Source organism: Pogona vitticeps, chromosome 8, assembly GCF_051106095.1.
Source record: "Pogona vitticeps strain Pit_001003342236 chromosome 8, PviZW2.1, whole genome shotgun sequence".
Taxonomy (NCBI): Eukaryota; Metazoa; Chordata; class Lepidosauria; order Squamata; family Agamidae; genus Pogona; species Pogona vitticeps.
In genome coordinates, this window is record NC_135790.1 from 11,878,712 (window position 1) to 11,895,642 (window position 16,931).

The following is a 16,931-nucleotide window of genomic DNA, read 5'->3' on the forward strand; positions in this document are numbered from 1 at the left end:
TTAAATTTACTAAAGATAGTAAAATACCTTCCATCATTTATCAAAACATAACTAAGAGGATCTACCTATATATCAATTTAAATTTACTAAAGATGGTAAAATACCTTCCATCATTTATCAAAGACAGCAGTGACTGATTTTTTAAATTAAGTGCATTTCATAATGATGCCACACTTCTTACACTAAATGCCATAATTCTTTACAAAAGTTTGAATCAATATCAGCTGTGTTCATCCTACTATCAAATTTATATCTTCTAGCACTGTTGGAAATTCATCCTTCTTTTTCCTTAATGTCCTCATTACAGATGAAACAACAACATTGCCCCTGACCTTTACAAGCCCATTGATTTCCACACTTACTTTGGCAGGAAATACTACCCTCACAACATACAAAGAGATTGTTATCTTGTCTTTTGTCTCTCCGACACACTTATAAGACAAAATAAAATTATTATTTAAAAAAACCTCAGTTGAAGAAACACATCCTCCATGTATCATTGATTCATATTATCAAGAAAGCAACTACCTTTTCAGGAAAAATAATTGTCTGTATCAAAGCTGTGAATCTAGCAATGACCATATTCCATTTGTGTTGGTTTCCTTCCTGTGTCTCTGAACTACAATAGTGGACATTTAGGAAAAGCCATCCCTTCTAAGCAAATTCTGAACATATTGCAAAAGCCCTCAGCAACCCTTCTGACAATTTTCACCAGCCTCCAAATATATGGAGGTTACTTAAGAGCTATTCACCAGTCAGCAGTTTAGGTCTACACTCTTGTCATTACCAGCATATTTCTTATGAAGACAGTCAACTTTATGAACGCTGTAATTGGTAGGACCTGCTATATTAAACAGATCATCACCTATATGTCTTGCAGTCTAATTTATGTCATTGAGTGCAGGTGACCAGGATGTTATCTATATAACATATGCAAAACAACAAATGGCCTGTGTACAAGCATCAGAAATTACAAATATGCAGTCCTGACCAAGAAACTTGAACAGGCGGTAGCTAGTTAAGATTGAGAGCATAACTGCCTATTTAACTTGTTCTTAATTAGGTCAGAAATATTGGGACAAAAATATCACCAGATTCATATACAGCAAAGAGGGAGACCTTCTAGATTTGTAGAATCTCTGGATTCTGTAATTACCATCTGGAAAACGGCAGGTGGCTTCTCTTCAGAGCCATGGGAAAAGGTAGAAATTGAAACATCTTGCTGTAATATTTTGTATTTGTTTTGGTTCTAAGAGATATAGAGATATATGTAGATATAGATGTGGAAGTTATTTATATATTAATTTTGTATAATTATATAACAGGTAAATAAAATCAGATATATTTTAATTATGTGTATTCAGAAAGTATGTTATGTCTAGATGTTTATAGTATTGTGTGCTAGTCTAGGACAGTTTATTAATATTTATCCTAAATCTAATAGGTGCTGCATTTCTCTTCTGTTTTTTTCAAATAGTTGTTGCATTCATGTTATGTCAGGGTTGTTATAATAGGGTAATCTACTTCATAGTGTTTCGATACTGCAACTGATTGTGCTTTTAGCTACATCTGTTTCTTAAATTAATGTTGTAAACTGCATTTGGTTGTGTAAGAAGTAGAAGATAAACAAAAAATATTTTTAAAGTATTTTGAGGGGCATTCAGTTGATTGAAGCTCTCACTGCAGATTAAAATGGTAAACTCAAACATATGCTGCATTTCTCTGAAATGGGCAAGGAGACTCCTGGCTTGTATTCCTTCAGTAGATGCATCTTTCCAGGATATGCTGGGTGAGGTATATCCCATTATTTCTCTGATTTTGTAAAAGGCCACTCAGTAAATTCATGACAGAGGCAAGTCTTAAAGCAGGGACATTCTAATCTGTAATTCAGTTTCTTAGCTGGATTATTACATCAGTTAAACCTTCTAGGATGTCCTAGGTTTACCTTCTTCACAGTCTTTATTTCAAAACCAAACTTAGAAAGCTCCCAAACATTCCATTCTCTTAATCCAGAATCTGAACATCAGCAACATTAAATTGTTACTTGCCATTAACATTTTAAGGTATTGTATCATGTTAAGTGGCAAGGCGTGCCATTTCCTGTCTCTGCCTTTCAGGCAGCATAATATTAACCATTGATGTTCAAGATTTTTAAGATGGCTTTTTTTTTCTCATTTTAATGAAAATCCTCATAAGAAAGGTCAGTGAAGTGTAAGAAATCAATCATTCATAAGCTGTCTTTGGTTTGTGTTGAAATATTTATGAACGATAAAGCCGGCCTGACAAGACAAAGTTCAGCTCAAAGGCCGCTTATGACAACATGACAAAGTTTCAGAAGAGCCAGTGTCTAATTAAAGGATTAATCAGGGAAGGATGGAGATGTGTCCAATTTCATTGCATAAATCTGCAAAGAGCAAAAGAACAACATAAATGGATGGAAAAGATGTTCAATCCAATAACTTTCCAGTTCAATCATATAAACACTACTCAAAAAACTTAACTAGGAACAAATAAACAATGACAGACATCAAATCCCTACCCAATGCACTGAAGACATTTTAAAGATTGAGTTAAATGCTTGGGAAACCAACTGTATTTCTGACACAACAAACTGCTAGTTCTAGAATGGCACAAGTCCTTGATAAGTAAAGATTCCTCACTCATCCTAGTCAAAAGAGTTATATACAGTGGTGCCTCACTTTATGATCGCTCCGTTTAACGACGAAACCGCATTACAATGAACTTTTTGCGATCGCTTTACCATGTTTCCTATGGGGGAATTCCGCTTTGCGATGATCGGTTCCCTGCTTCGGGAATTGATTCTCTGCAAAACGGTATTTTCGGACAGCTGATCGGCGGTTTCAAAATGGCCACCAGGTAAACAAAATGGCCCCCCACTGTTTTCTGGGATGGATTCCTTGCTGTACAGGCAGCGAAAACGGCCGCCCTATGGAGGATCTTTGCTGGACGGTGAGTTTCGAGCCCATCGGAACGCATTAAATGGGTTTTAATGAGTTTCTATGGGCTTTTTAATTTTGCTTTACGACGTTTTCGTTCTACTGCGATTTCTCTAGAACGAATTAATGTTGTAATGCGAGGCACCACTGTATTAGGGGAAAGATATCCATTGAGAGAGCAAGGTGAAAACCTGGAGGTTTTAACTTTGCAGGAGGTTCAGATGATTTATTTGTCAACACTAACATAACTCTGGATTGCTTCTCAGCCTCTTAAGGCTAAGCTCAAGTATAGTATCTGTTCTTATCAGCAGAATTGGGACTAATGTTGAATTTAACCCATTGCTTTTATTTTTTATTTTTTTAAAAAACAAACCTCTTGGATGTTCCTAAACATAAAAGCAGTAGATGGACTCTGGAACTACATTGCATTTGTTCATGCATATTTTGCTAAGACATATTCAGTTTTCTAAAAAATGGACTTCAGATAAGGAGGGATAAATCCTTTACAACCTAGTTGTATTGCTGTAAAAGTATTTCTGGGCTCATCTGTAGAGACAAGTTATCTCCATTATTCTGGGGTTGTCCCTGATCATTCTGGTTTTGTTGTTGTTGTGAATTTGAATGGATCATCTGGATATTTGCATCAAAAAGTGTACACAAAATATTTTTGAGGGTGTGGCAAAATCTATTAATCTATGGATTGTTGACCTGCTTATATTTTTCACACTTTGGGCAGCAAAACTGACCCAACAACCACCATCATGTGGGGCTGAAGAGAAACAATAAGGATAAACAAAACTAAGAGGAGAAATTTACTGGTAAATCCAAAGGACTGTAGTAAGGAAGACCATCAGATAAAAACAAAACAAAACAAAACAAAGAAACACAAAACAAAACAAAACCAAGAGACAAGAAGGTTTTATTATGTGGTCATAGACCTGATTAAACAAATATTTTGTTGTTGTTTAGTCGTTAAGTCATGTCCGACTCTTCGTGACCCCATGGACCAAAGAATGCCAGGCCCTCCTGTCTTCCACTGCTTCCCGGAGTTTGGTCAAATACATATAATAAATACATAGTATAGTATAAAATCTTGCTATAGCATTTTGTGAATTCTCATAGCTGAAAATAAAAACTTAGCCACTAACTGTTGTTATTTGATTCTCTCTGGACAGCAGAAACTTCAGATAGCCTGTGGGAGGTAGAACAGTACATTTACTCATGACTGAACCAGGATATCGAATACATTCGTTCCTTTATAAGCTACATTCTAAAATGATGAGACAAGAGACAAAATTTGGGGGGCACTTTAAAGACTAGCTGCTATATGAGCTTTTGTGGATCAAGTAAATTTTGTCAAATATAACACTGACACTGTATGACTTTCATATATATAAATGACCCCATGACCAGGTGGGGATACAGATAATGGACAAATTGACAATGTTTTGTTAGCAACTTAATATGCTGCCAGACTGAATAATGTCAATTACCAGTTTGCAATGTAACAATAGGTGACACAAGTGGCAATCAGTGTAGGATTTTACACTTGATAATGACTTAAGAACTTTGATTGATAGTCAGTCCTTTTAAGTGGGTCTCCAAGCATCCATATACTGTATACCGTATTTTTCTGTGCAGAAGACAATACTTTTGTCTAAAATCTTTAGACTAAAACTTGAGGATCTTCTTATACATAGAACTAAGCTAAGGAGAGAACAAAATGAAAACACTCTGCAAACAGTCTTCCTTCAGTCACAAGGCTTAGCTTCCTCCAGTCACGAACCTTGTGTAATTTATGTCAGCTGATGCTGTGCAAACCAATTGGAACACACTTCATTGGAGGTGGAGCCTGCAGGCAGTGCTCAGATTCAACAAGGACTCATAATGTCTGAGAGTTCTGAGCCCAGAGGCTGAATACTCAAAGCCAAGTTAAGATTTCTTAATTTTGGGATAGAAAAAGGGGGTCTTATACATGGGGGCATCTTACCCTATTTCCATGAAAATAAGACCTAACCTGAAAATAAGCCCAAGTATGATTTTTCAGGATGCTCGTAATATAAGCCCCACCCCAAAAATAAGCCCCAGTCAAGTGAAACCCCGCCCTCTACCCTTGTGCAGCAACCAGAAGATGACATGACTGTAAAATAAAATATCCCCTGAAAATCAGCCCTAATGTGTTTTTTGGAGCAAAAATTAATATAAGACCCTGTCTTATTTTTGGGAAAACATGGTATACACTGAAAAATATGGTCTCTGCTGTTTCTCTTTCAAGTCTGATTTTGTAGTATGTGTGTGTGTTTCTAAACCATGACTTGAAGGTCACTCAAAGAATGCCCAGGTAGACTGAAATATTCTGAAACAGGTGTTTTTTTTCTTTTTGGTCTTGGCATTCCTAATTATAGATTTTTGCCCCTTAATTCTTTTGCACAGAAATTGCCCTCTTTGTCCTATGTAGAGTGTAGAAGAGCATTGGCAAAGGATGATATACAGTAGATCACATTAGTGGAAGAACAAGTAAAAAAAAAACCTGATGTTATGTCAGTAACAAGTGCAAAATCCCACTTTGCCACTTGTGTCAACTGTGTTACCTTGTACACTTCAAGGTACCACAAAGTTTTTATGTCTTGGTTTTATGTTTTTGTTTTGGCTGATACACTATGAAAGAGATACTGAAACTAAAATGTAGTACATGAGGATAATGTAAATCTATCTCCTACTCAGTTTACATTATCATTGTTTGGGAAGGTATGTTTTATGAAACCTGTAGGGAGAGCAGCATCATTAAATCAAAACTAAGCTCCCTGCTGGCTCAGTCACCTCTCCATAACAGAAGAATAGAGGGCTCTGATCTCACAGCTGGAGATTACTGTTTTCTCATTGATTGTACTGGTCTTAGTGATCATTCTACTGCCTTTCTTTCTTTGCAGCTGGAATATGTATGTTTAATATACCTGTGTACATTAGAAAGATAGCAAAGTTGGGACTCTGGGGGGATAGGAAATTTAGGACTCTCCCCATGTTTATGTCATTTGATCAAATTCAGCAAAATAAATTAATAGAAATATGCAGTCAACTACATATTATTTTATATTATATAAAAATATAAAACATACAGTATTGGCGGAAAGCCCAGAACAATGACCTTGAACACTTTATGGAGGTTCTAAACTTGGAATTTGTTTTGATTTCCCTTTTTTTCTGAGGACTGACTGAAGTATAGACAAATTAACCCTGGAAAGTCTGACCCTGCCTAAGTGGAAAATTTAAACTGTACTTTGGAATGTATGCTGACAACTGAGCTCTGATCAAAGACAATTCATCTTGGAATATATATCTGGCTAAAGTGGACATATGTGGCCCAATAAAATCATTTGGATGTATCCTGGATTCTGAACCTGACTGGAGCAAAGGCCAAGATAGAACTAATACTGGAATGGACTGCTTCTGGGACTGGATTACAAAAGACTTCAGGCCACTGTGTGATGATAGGATATGTAGTCAGTAAAATGTAAGATAGAGTCAGGCAGGTTCTGTGTCAAGATGATTTGAGAGACATTGGAATGTGTTTTTCTGAAGATTGGTATAGCATGGTTCGAGATAGCTGAAGGTCGAATCAAGAGGCCTGTGGAAGACTCAACATTCTGAGCTAATTGGTGAAGAGGTAAAACACCTGGACTTTCATGGAAATTAAGGGAGGAGGAAGGTATTACAGCCCCTTGAGGCTAATTGGTTAACAGCCAGAATTGTCAAGAAGGGAGGAGTTAGAGAGTGTAGAAAATGGATGATGGGTTATGTGAAAGAAGTTCTGTTCTGAGATTCGATTCCATGATGACGGGAGAGAGAAAGAACCTGATGGTTTGAGCATGTGGCTTGAAGGAGAGAGAATGTAAGTGAGGAGAAAGAAGGAGGTGGGGCTAGCCCAGCTTAGTAGTGTTTATTATTTTAATGGGAAATATTTTATTTAACTGTAATGAACTTTTAATATGTTCTTTATGCTAACGCTTGTGCAATATAAACTGATTCTATGAAACTCTATTTTTCTAATAAAAATAAATTATAAAAATTCTTACAAAAGGACTGGTCTCTTGAACAGCAGGGTCTGGCTAAATCCAGGAGGTGGAGAGGGCCACAAACTAGCTATCCTTAGGAGTCCTACCTAACTGAGCTGTTGTGAGTTCTAAAGAATCACAAAGGCTGTGTGTCTGTACTTGCAAAGTACTGGGTAAAAGTAAAGTGTTCTTATAAGGTCAGACTTGTACAAAGGGCTTACGCTATGCACTGCTGAGGTCTTGGGATTTGTCCCAGCACAAAGATGGTAGGTACGTGGCCAGTCGAACTCTCTGACTGAATGCTAAGCACTCCTTAGGGAGGCTTGAACTGGACTGTGATATTTGGTGAGAAAATATCCTTGAACCTCTAAGCAGGGAAAACCTTTCACGTCTGAGACTGAGCTCAAATTTAACACTAAAGATGATCAAGCTATTAAAGTGGATTTGTTGAAGCAATTATTGATAGAATTGAACTGATTATTTTACGCAGTTGGGCAACTTTTACTTGGAGTACAATCATCTGGTATCCCAGGACATAATGTTACAACAAGGAAAATTTGGGGATGAAATAAAATCAATTTTAGAAATAACGAGATCCCACAATGAAGAGGCAAAATTATTCAATGAGCATCTAAGGAAGTACTATATTCAACAGGAGACGGAATGATGAACAAGAAAATGTCAGGGTGGTAGATGATGTATGCCAACCAAATGGGGGGCTAGAGGAAATCGGAGGAGATCTAATTTGAACCCTGAAGTCAAAGGGAGTCTTAGGTGTGCTAAGGGAAGATAAGGGGAGAGAACCAGCGGATTTAATTAGAAACAGCCTGGAAGATATATTGGAGATAGATCAAGTGCATAGAATGATCTCAGACGGTACAAGGGAAGGCAGAATTTTTAGAAAGATAGGAATAAGAATTGGGAAAAGACAAACTAGAGAAGGAGTTACTTAGAGAGATGTAAAGGAAAAAAAATATTAAGGGGCCCTCAAGGTTGAAAGCATGTATACATCTAATTTCTGGAATTGTAAGGGGACATATCTCATGTATTAGAAAAGGGAATCAACCTGAAATAAGGGATCACTAATCAGAGTATAGGCATAATAAGGTGGCTCTTAAGGTAAATTGAAGCTAGATATAAGAAATGGGTAAAACAAGTAGTACTTAACATATATTAGATATGATAGTGATATAGATATGACAAACTGTGGAGATAGAAATGTCTAAACAATTATATAAAGAAAATGTATATAAAATGCTTTGGACAACATTCATTATGAGTTAGAAACCTATTCAGTTATTATTGGTACAAAATACAACTTTGGCCAGTTAAATTACCTCAAATTATATAGATTTGAAACCAGAATTGCTCTTATTAAGTATTTTATTAGAGGATTTTGAGAACATTGTATACTATGAGAGCAATATTATGATAGTAGTCAATATTATACACTAAAATACACACATGATTGGTTCAAATGCTTTTAAATGTATAGATTTTGAAGAGACAACTAAGAAGACACCAAGATACAAAACAATAAATAATTTTAAGCAACCCATGTAACATGATGTTTAACAAGCACAAACTGAATGTAGATATAATGAAAACTAATAAAATGTTAATTAAAAAGATTGTGGTAAGTGGGAATAACATCAGTATAAATATTAAGTGTAATCACTCACGTATAGACCAAGTAAATAAATGTATTTGGGGCATTTAATTAACAATCACATAGACACTTTATATAAATAAAACAAAGAACTGAGATGGCTAGAACAAGCTTTTTGAAGTTGAATAAAGTACTGGGTAACAAACAGCTTAAGAAATGCAGGAATAGGTGATTATTTAATAGATTACTTAAAAAAGTCAAACTATCAGCAAGCTTTCATGGCTCAAGTCCACTTCTTCAGGGCATGTGCTGATATGTTGCAGATAGTGCAGAAAAATTATAAATGACAGAGCTAAAATCAGCTTAGCATGTCTTTGAGACAAAGATATTGAAGTGCTGGATATGGTCAATCCTTCTATATGAATGCGAAGTTTGGACTATTAGGAAAGAGAAGAAATGCTTTTGAAATATGGACAAGAGTTCTTCACATCGACGAATTGACAGAATAAGGAATGAAGTAGTACACCACTGAATACAGAAACAAAAAGAAATACAGCTGAATATTAAGAAGCACACTCTCATATATTGGGTGCATAATGCCTCATGACAAATATAATACACTGCAATACATAAATGAAGGGAAGATTGAGGGTAAACATGGAAGAGATATAAGACTGGTTTCTTGGAAGAGGAACACCAGAGACTGGCTGGACTTTAATAGAGAATGGCTACACCACGCAGCAAGAGATAGGTGGCAATATGTTGTGACAGTAGCCAAGCTCAGCAACCAAGATGGCATCCAGAGGGACAGAGAGAATTCCATGTCTTTGATAGTGTCTGGAAAGCTCTATGTTCATATCCCGACTGAGCCATGAAATTATTTAGGAGACATTGGACCAATCACTGTCCCTCTGCCTGATCTACATGATGTCCAGTGAAGAAGAGGAGATTCCTGTGTGTAAGCTAGTGCTTTGTGGAAAAAAAGTCAAAATACAGCTGTAGTAACTATCTGTCTGTCTAGCTATGTAGATATTTTATCAATGTATAAACCTCCTTAGAGTAAAACTATTTGCAAGAATTATTAATTTTTAAAGCATGCTTATACCACCAGGAATTATAGGGGAGGAGTCTGCAAAAAGAAGACAAGTTGATATACTAATATTAGAAATTCAATTCTTTAAAAAAAAACCTTTTGTTTATGAATGTGGGATATTGTGCTTATGTGCCCAAAATTCAAAAAGTCAGGAAATGGCCCAATATTGCTGTAAAATATCATGCCTGCATTTCCAGCAGTAAAAAGGATGCCTTGTTTTACACAGCAAATGGCAACTTGAATGTTGATAACACCAATGGCAGCAGTCAAGATGGTTCACAGGATACTTCTGCTCACAACCAGTCACTTTTGTTGAAAAACAGCCCTGACAATTACATTGTGTTTGGTGAGAAGTGATGAACACAAGGAGTCAGCTTCTGGGATTTTCCCTTGGGTGATGTCACTTTGTGGATGGTAGTGGTGCTGGGGGACATGAGAAACCTGAAAGAGGCTGCCCATAATTTTATGGTCTGCTACCACCAGTGTACTGACACCCAAATCCATCTGCTTTTAAGGTCTTCTATGAGGCTCTTCTTTCAGTCTCCCAGGCCCCAGTGTGTGTGCTCACCCAGCTCTCTCCACCCTCCCAATTTCACCATATAATCTACAAGGGATGAAATATGACATTTAAATGTAATTTTGCCTTCAGGGTTCATTTTATCCGGAGTTAGCCTTTTTTAAAAACTGGAAGTGACCACCCTATCACTTCTTATTTCTGACTAGCCAACAAATGTTTCTCCCAAGACTTCTGGGATATGTGGAAAAACTGAGAGACTGCAGTGCAGCCCACCAAACTCTGGGGCTGGGTGAGAAAGAAGGGTTCCCAGCCCCTCAACGGTTGCCTGTTCTGTTATAAAGCACATTCAAAGAATCACAAATTTTGTGTTTTTCACAGATACCCATAAGCAGGATACCAATTGTCTTCCCAGTGATCATGTGACTTGAAACATCCTTAGAAGTGCTGTATGTCAAGAAGTCATGGCCATGTCTTTGGCACAAGAATTAATGTCATCTACAGTATATTAGTTAGTTCAGGAACTGGAGGTTTTTGGCTCTCTGTGTGTATTGGAGTTACAATACCTGTAGTTCTCTACCACTGGCTATGTTGGGGGGGGGGAAATCTTGGAGCGGGAGTCAAAATATTTGACTGAATTGATTTGGTGTTCATGAAAGAATACTGCTGGTTTTCACACTGGATTGTTTAATTGATGAAACAAAATATAAGGTTCTTTTTATTAGTAGAATTTTAACTGTCCAAGAGAGTACTGTAGATACTGCAGAAAAATCATGTGGATCCATGGGCATCTCTGCGCCCCCCCTACCCATGCTTTCCGTGCTGTAGTCTGTGGGTACAGGTGGGGCCTGTGTTTGGAGAATGGTTTGAGGGTGATCTTGTGTAAAAAAAAATGGATCCATCAGGATCCATGCTTTGGATGCATGTTTTTGCACCATTGTAAAGTCATGCACCAGGGGAATGATGATTTCTGTGTTGCACCATATGAGTGCTAGAGGACATGTTTTGCGGGTATTTTGTGAAGACTGTACATATGTAATATAAGCTTTAAAGAAAAAGCTGTTGTTTTGTGTTTTCTTCTCTGTGAGGACTTTGGAGGCTGGTTGCACCCTCTGCTTTGCTCAACGCACCCCAACGAAATACTTGACACTTATGCCCCAACAATACGTTATCATTGTTGTTTCTATAACAGACTAAACCACGTTTCTCTCTTCTGTTCCTGTGGCTTTAAACATGATTTTGGAAAGTAGTCAAAATCCTGATGATACATATGTTTCACAGAACTATATCTAAGCAAATGATCTCTGTTCCTGCCATTCAGATGAGAATGAGATGAAAGATAGTAAGTTGTGCATTATGTTGCAAACATGCAATCTTGCCTGCTTCTCCTTTAACACTGGATGTCTGTTGGGGTGCATGCTCTGTATCTGACACTAAACCTTTGAGTTTCCCACACACAGAGCTCAGAGTTTTGAGACCCCCCTCCCTTCGTGTTGCTTTCTTTCTTACCTACCCTTCCTCTCTTGTAAATATGTATGTGGAGATGTAGCTTCACATTATATATGTAAAAGAACAAAGCAATTAATTGTGAATAGGAGTTCTTTGTATTCTTTAACCAAAAAGCATACAGATTACTAATTTTTCCTTTGCCAAGGGAAAAGGTGAGAGGGATCTCCATGCTTTTCTCTGAATTAAGAGGGAATACTCAAATTCCAAACCCCTCCAATATACTGATTATGTACTTACTGGTCATTGATGGTGGCAAAGAAACATTTGTTTCGCTGGCCCTTTTTCTCTATTGTTCCATTCATCTCTGAAAAATTCTTAAATTGTGGAATGCTGAGTAAAGAATTGCTCACCACCTTAATGGCTATATATGGCCAAACCTGGGTGTAGCATCTTCTGTACTGGAAAATCTGGAACATGATTATTTAATTGCTGAACATTTCTTTTATGACAAAGTCATGCCACTGGTGATGCTGCAGGTCAACAGTGGTGTTTCAACAATAAGTTTGTTTTACATTTTTGATGTTTAAGACTATAAGCCGATAGTTTTCTTCCGTTGCTGTCTGATTCCCAGGACATCTATTTTGTGCACTGAAGTGCAATGTTAGCATCTTGGGACTACCTGGTGTTAATTTCACACCTATGATTAATCAGTTCTGCAAGGGCTCATCCAGATGGAGCACTTCGTCCTTTTCCTTTATGCCAGTACTGCTACTTGGTACTACTGAATGAAGGCAAATCTTCCTCAATTTCTGTCCACACCTATTCCTAAAAATGAATATCCATTCTAAAAAAAAAAAAAAGTATTATTTAAAGGAATAGTTCAAAAAAATCCAAAAGCCTGAAGAAATGCTTTAAAATGATCTTTGTGAGTTTTTTTTTTTTAAAGTAGATTAAATGTTATCATTGAAAACTTCCACTTGAACCTCTTTCACATGCGGCTCATCTATTTGCTAATCTAATCTGAAATCAACTGCCTTTCATAGCAACTCTTTTAAAAACAATGAAGTCACCCACTGAAGAACAGTCTCTGCTGGATTTTTGCTTTGAAGTTTCTGACTGAAGAAGCTCTTACCATTTGAGTTTAGCTTTTATATAAAACTAAACATACACATACACCAAACAAAAAGAAAACAAAAACACCTACAGGGGTTTGTCAAGGTTTGATATTTTGTATGTATGGAGCACTAAAATTATTAAGGGAAGTGTAAAAAACACAATGATGAAAATGTACAATGTGCTTTTAAAAATAAGGTTTGAACAGGAGTGTGTTGAAAGCCATTGCAGGGCAATCAACTACTTGTCCATCCAAAGCATCACAGGGAAAGCAAGATCAATGCAAAATAACATTGCCTTGCAAAGCAAGTAACTTGATGTATTAAATTATCTATTTCATAGCAAGAAAACACATGAACATGGGCATGTGGACATTGATGAGAAATACAAAAAAAAGAGTCCTAGATCATGTAAAGTACTGTAATATAGTTGTAGCAAACTGGTCATAAGCATTCTGCTTACCGAGGCAAGTTGTATCCAAGCAGTCTGCTCTTCCCCTAGTTTGTAGGCATAGCAAAAGCAATAGGAATTCCCTTAGAACATTTGTTCTTGACAAATCCATGTTGGCTTCTAATTACTGCTGCATTGTTTTCTAGGTGCTTGCATAGTGACTGCTTTGTAGTCTGTTTCAGAATTTTCCATGGGATTGATGTCAGATTGACTGGTCAGCAGTTCCGAGGTTCCTCCTTTTTGTCGTTTTTGTAGGTAGAGACAACAGTAGCCCTCCTCCGATCATTTGGCACCTCACCCGTTTCCCATGATTTCAAGAAAATAATGGGCAGTGGTTATGAGATTTCCATCAATACTTTTGGATGCAGTTCATCTGGCTCTGGAGGTTTGAACTCATTCAAGGTAGCAAGGTATTCATGATAAGGTATTTGCTTATCCATCTCCAGCTGAATCTTGTCCTCTCCACTTCCACTTCACATTTGTCTGGAGGGTCATAATCTGAGAAAAGACTAAAACAGGAATTGAGCACTTCTGTCTTTTTCTTTGTCTTCTGTTATCATTTTTCCTTCTCCATTAAGTAGCTGAGCCACTGTTTCTTTTCCTTGTCTTTTGCCACACACATATCTGAAGAAAACTTTTTTGTTGTTGTTGCTTTTAGTGTCTCATCCTGCAAGTCCTTGCTACTTGTCTGTACTCTTCCTTTGTGGTTTGGCCTCCTTTCTGATTTGCATATGTGTCCTTTTTTTGTGCTCAGGTCCTGTCTGAGCTTTTTGTGAAGCCACATTAGCCTTTTTTTCCTGTCTCCCACCTTTGTTGTTGTTGTTATTGTTTGTAGTAGCATCTTTAGAATTTCCTTTTTTAGATGCCCCCAACCTTCTCTTCTTCTTAGGATCTCCTGCCATGGGACTTTCCTTATCCTTGTTATGAGTTCATTAAAACCAGCTTTTAAAAAATCTAGCATATAGTCTACATTCTGCTTTAGTTTCCTTTGAAATCAAGAATGCTACTAGAACATGGTGACTCTTGTCTAGAGTTTCCTTTATTGCCCCTTCCTCCACTATGTTGTCTCTATTGGTTAGGATCAAGTGAAGGGTAGTTAGTCCTCTAGTTTCTTTCTCTGAGAAAATTATCAGCCATACAAGCCAGGAATTCTTGGAAGGACCATACACATTGCACAAACTCTGCAGGTCACTACAACTGAAATGTCCCTTTCTTCCATTATCCCCGTTAGCTTTTTGCTTAAGTTTATTCGTTTATGAATGCCCTCTCCTTTATTTTGTCATCTTGATTGTAGCTTGGAAAGTTGACTAATATATAACTGTAGTGAAATGCCAAAAGGTGATATCATTCCTGCCTGTCCATCATGGAAGCTCAAGGGGGAGGAGCCAAGGATAGGGCAGGAGGGGCAGAGTTAGAGTTACATTTTGAAAGTTAGAGATAGACAGTTGGAGATGTGGAATGGCAGTTAGGGTTTAGGAGAGAGAAGGAGAGGGTTGGTGAATTGAGCTGAGGGTGTTAGGAGAGGGAATTGAGAAGGTTAAACAATATTGAACAAGCAGGAATGAAATTATAAGCACTATAAGAGATATTGATTGAAAGTATACAGCAGTTTGGAATAAAAGTGATTGCCTACATGATCCAATACGTGTTAATACCTGAAATAGTTCATATGTGATTTACCTTTATGATTTACTTGACAATAAAAGAATATTTGTTAATTAAACCTGTGATTCCTAAGTTCAATAACCCTCAGTGTTGGCAGCACACGTGTATAACATAATTGGTATTAGGAGAATACCTGGTGGCAGTGTGAAGGAAAAAGGGCATGAGCCTTTGTGAGGGCCAAATTAAACAGGGGCCACAGGGACGATCACCACAATAACTATATCTAAAAACTCCAAAAGTTTTGTTAGGGACCTCCCCCTTGGCCTCTCACATTGACTCACTTGTGAGACCCCCTTCAGCCTGACCTGTTTGCTCGCTCTGGTCACGAGCTCCCTAGGTCTGCCTCAGCTTTATTCCTCAACTGTTCTCTGTTAAGAGTCAGCAATCAAAAAGAGTCAATGTCAGCCGTGTGTTGTGTGCTTGGAAATTTATGAAATGGACATATTGGTGTGACAGGGCTTCTTTTGCCAGGTGTGATCAGGCCCTTAATCTGGTTAACTGGCTGCATTTCTAGGCACTTCTAGTGGAAAGATACAGAAAGGGAGCTTGTGATATAGTGAATAGTGAAGACCACAAGCCTTGATGCTTGAGCAAGCCCATCTCAAGCAGGAAAAGGATAGGGATTTTGCCGTGGCAAATTGTTTTTGACTTGATGACCAAACCGAATCAAAGGGTTGGCCAGTAATTTTTGTTGTTTAGATGTTAAGTCGTGTCTGACTCCATGACCCCATGGACCAGAGCACGCCAGGCTATTTCTGTCATTGGAATTTCCTTTCACTTCCATGCACGTCTGCAGCTGAGTGTCCTTTTGGCTTTGGCCCAACCACTTCATTAGCTCTGGAGCTACTCATAGTTGTCCTCTGCTCTTCCTCAGTAGCATGCTGAATGCCTTCCGACCTGAGGGGCTCATCTTCCAGTGTCATATCTTTTAGCCTTTTGTTTCTGTCCATGGAGTTTTCTTGGCAAAGATACTGGAGTGGCTTGCCAGTTCCTGCTCCAGGTGCATCACGTTTAGTCAGAAATCTCCACCATGACCTGTCTGTCTTGGATGTCCCTGCACAGCATAGCCCATAGCTTCTCTGAATTACTCAAGCCCCTTCGCAATGACAAGGCAGCAATCCATGAAGGGACCAATCCGTGAAGGCCAGGCATAGCCTATTCCAACAGTCAAGCTCACTTTGCATTGGGGCTTTGCCTCTAGCTGCTTTATATATAAGATGCTCCATGCTGTAAGTCTTGGAAGATGTGATTTTACAACACAGTGTGTGTTTCCCTGTGTAAGTTTTATACAGGAAGAACTGGAATGTGATATTTGCGTAGTGAAGCATTCTGACCAATCAGAATTTTTCTGCCATCAACCAGGTAGATAGATAAAGAAAGTGGCCATTAGCAGTTTGTCAGACAGGGTCAAATATATGATGGAATGTTGTTGTGTTAGATGAGTGTTAAATATGTGATAGGATATAGTTTTGTCAGATACGGTCAAATATGTAATAGTGTTAGGGTGGGGCTGATAGGTTTAACTGTTAAATGAGTTAGTTATCTATTAGAGTAACTATTTCTGTCAAGTTTAAGAATTATATACTAATGCAACTAAGTCAAGTACAAGTTCATGTGTATAGAGATGGGCACAAACTGCAGGTTTAGTAGTTCATCATAGTTCATTTACTGTTGCAACAGATGTTTGGTAGTGTGGTGGCCCACCCCCTCTAGTGGGCACCCACTCAGGAGCAGTGTCCTGGCCTCCTCTGGGTGCTGCTTTTGAGTGTGCACCTGCCAGAGGAAGCAGGGTGATGAACTGCCAAACACCTGTTGTGGCATAAACAAATCAGGATGAACTGCTAAACCGGCAGTTTATGCCCTTCTCTATTCATCTGTAAAGCACAAAATGTCAAAGTACTGTGAGTTTATTCTATTCTATATGTGTTTTAAACAGTAACCATTCCTTAATGTTTTTAACAAAGAATAAGTAATCATTTTTTTTAGTCTTACCTGCTCACATACACGCACACACACACACAAAGGGAGA

General features: G+C 37.8%; 1 pseudogene; it reads left to right on the forward strand.

The window, feature by feature from the left end:
- The first annotated feature begins 3,211 nt into the window (after positions 1–3,211).
- On the forward strand, positions 3,212–3,334 carry LOC140701930 (U2 spliceosomal RNA; annotated as a pseudogene).
- Positions 3,335–16,931: the final 13,597 nt, after the last annotated feature.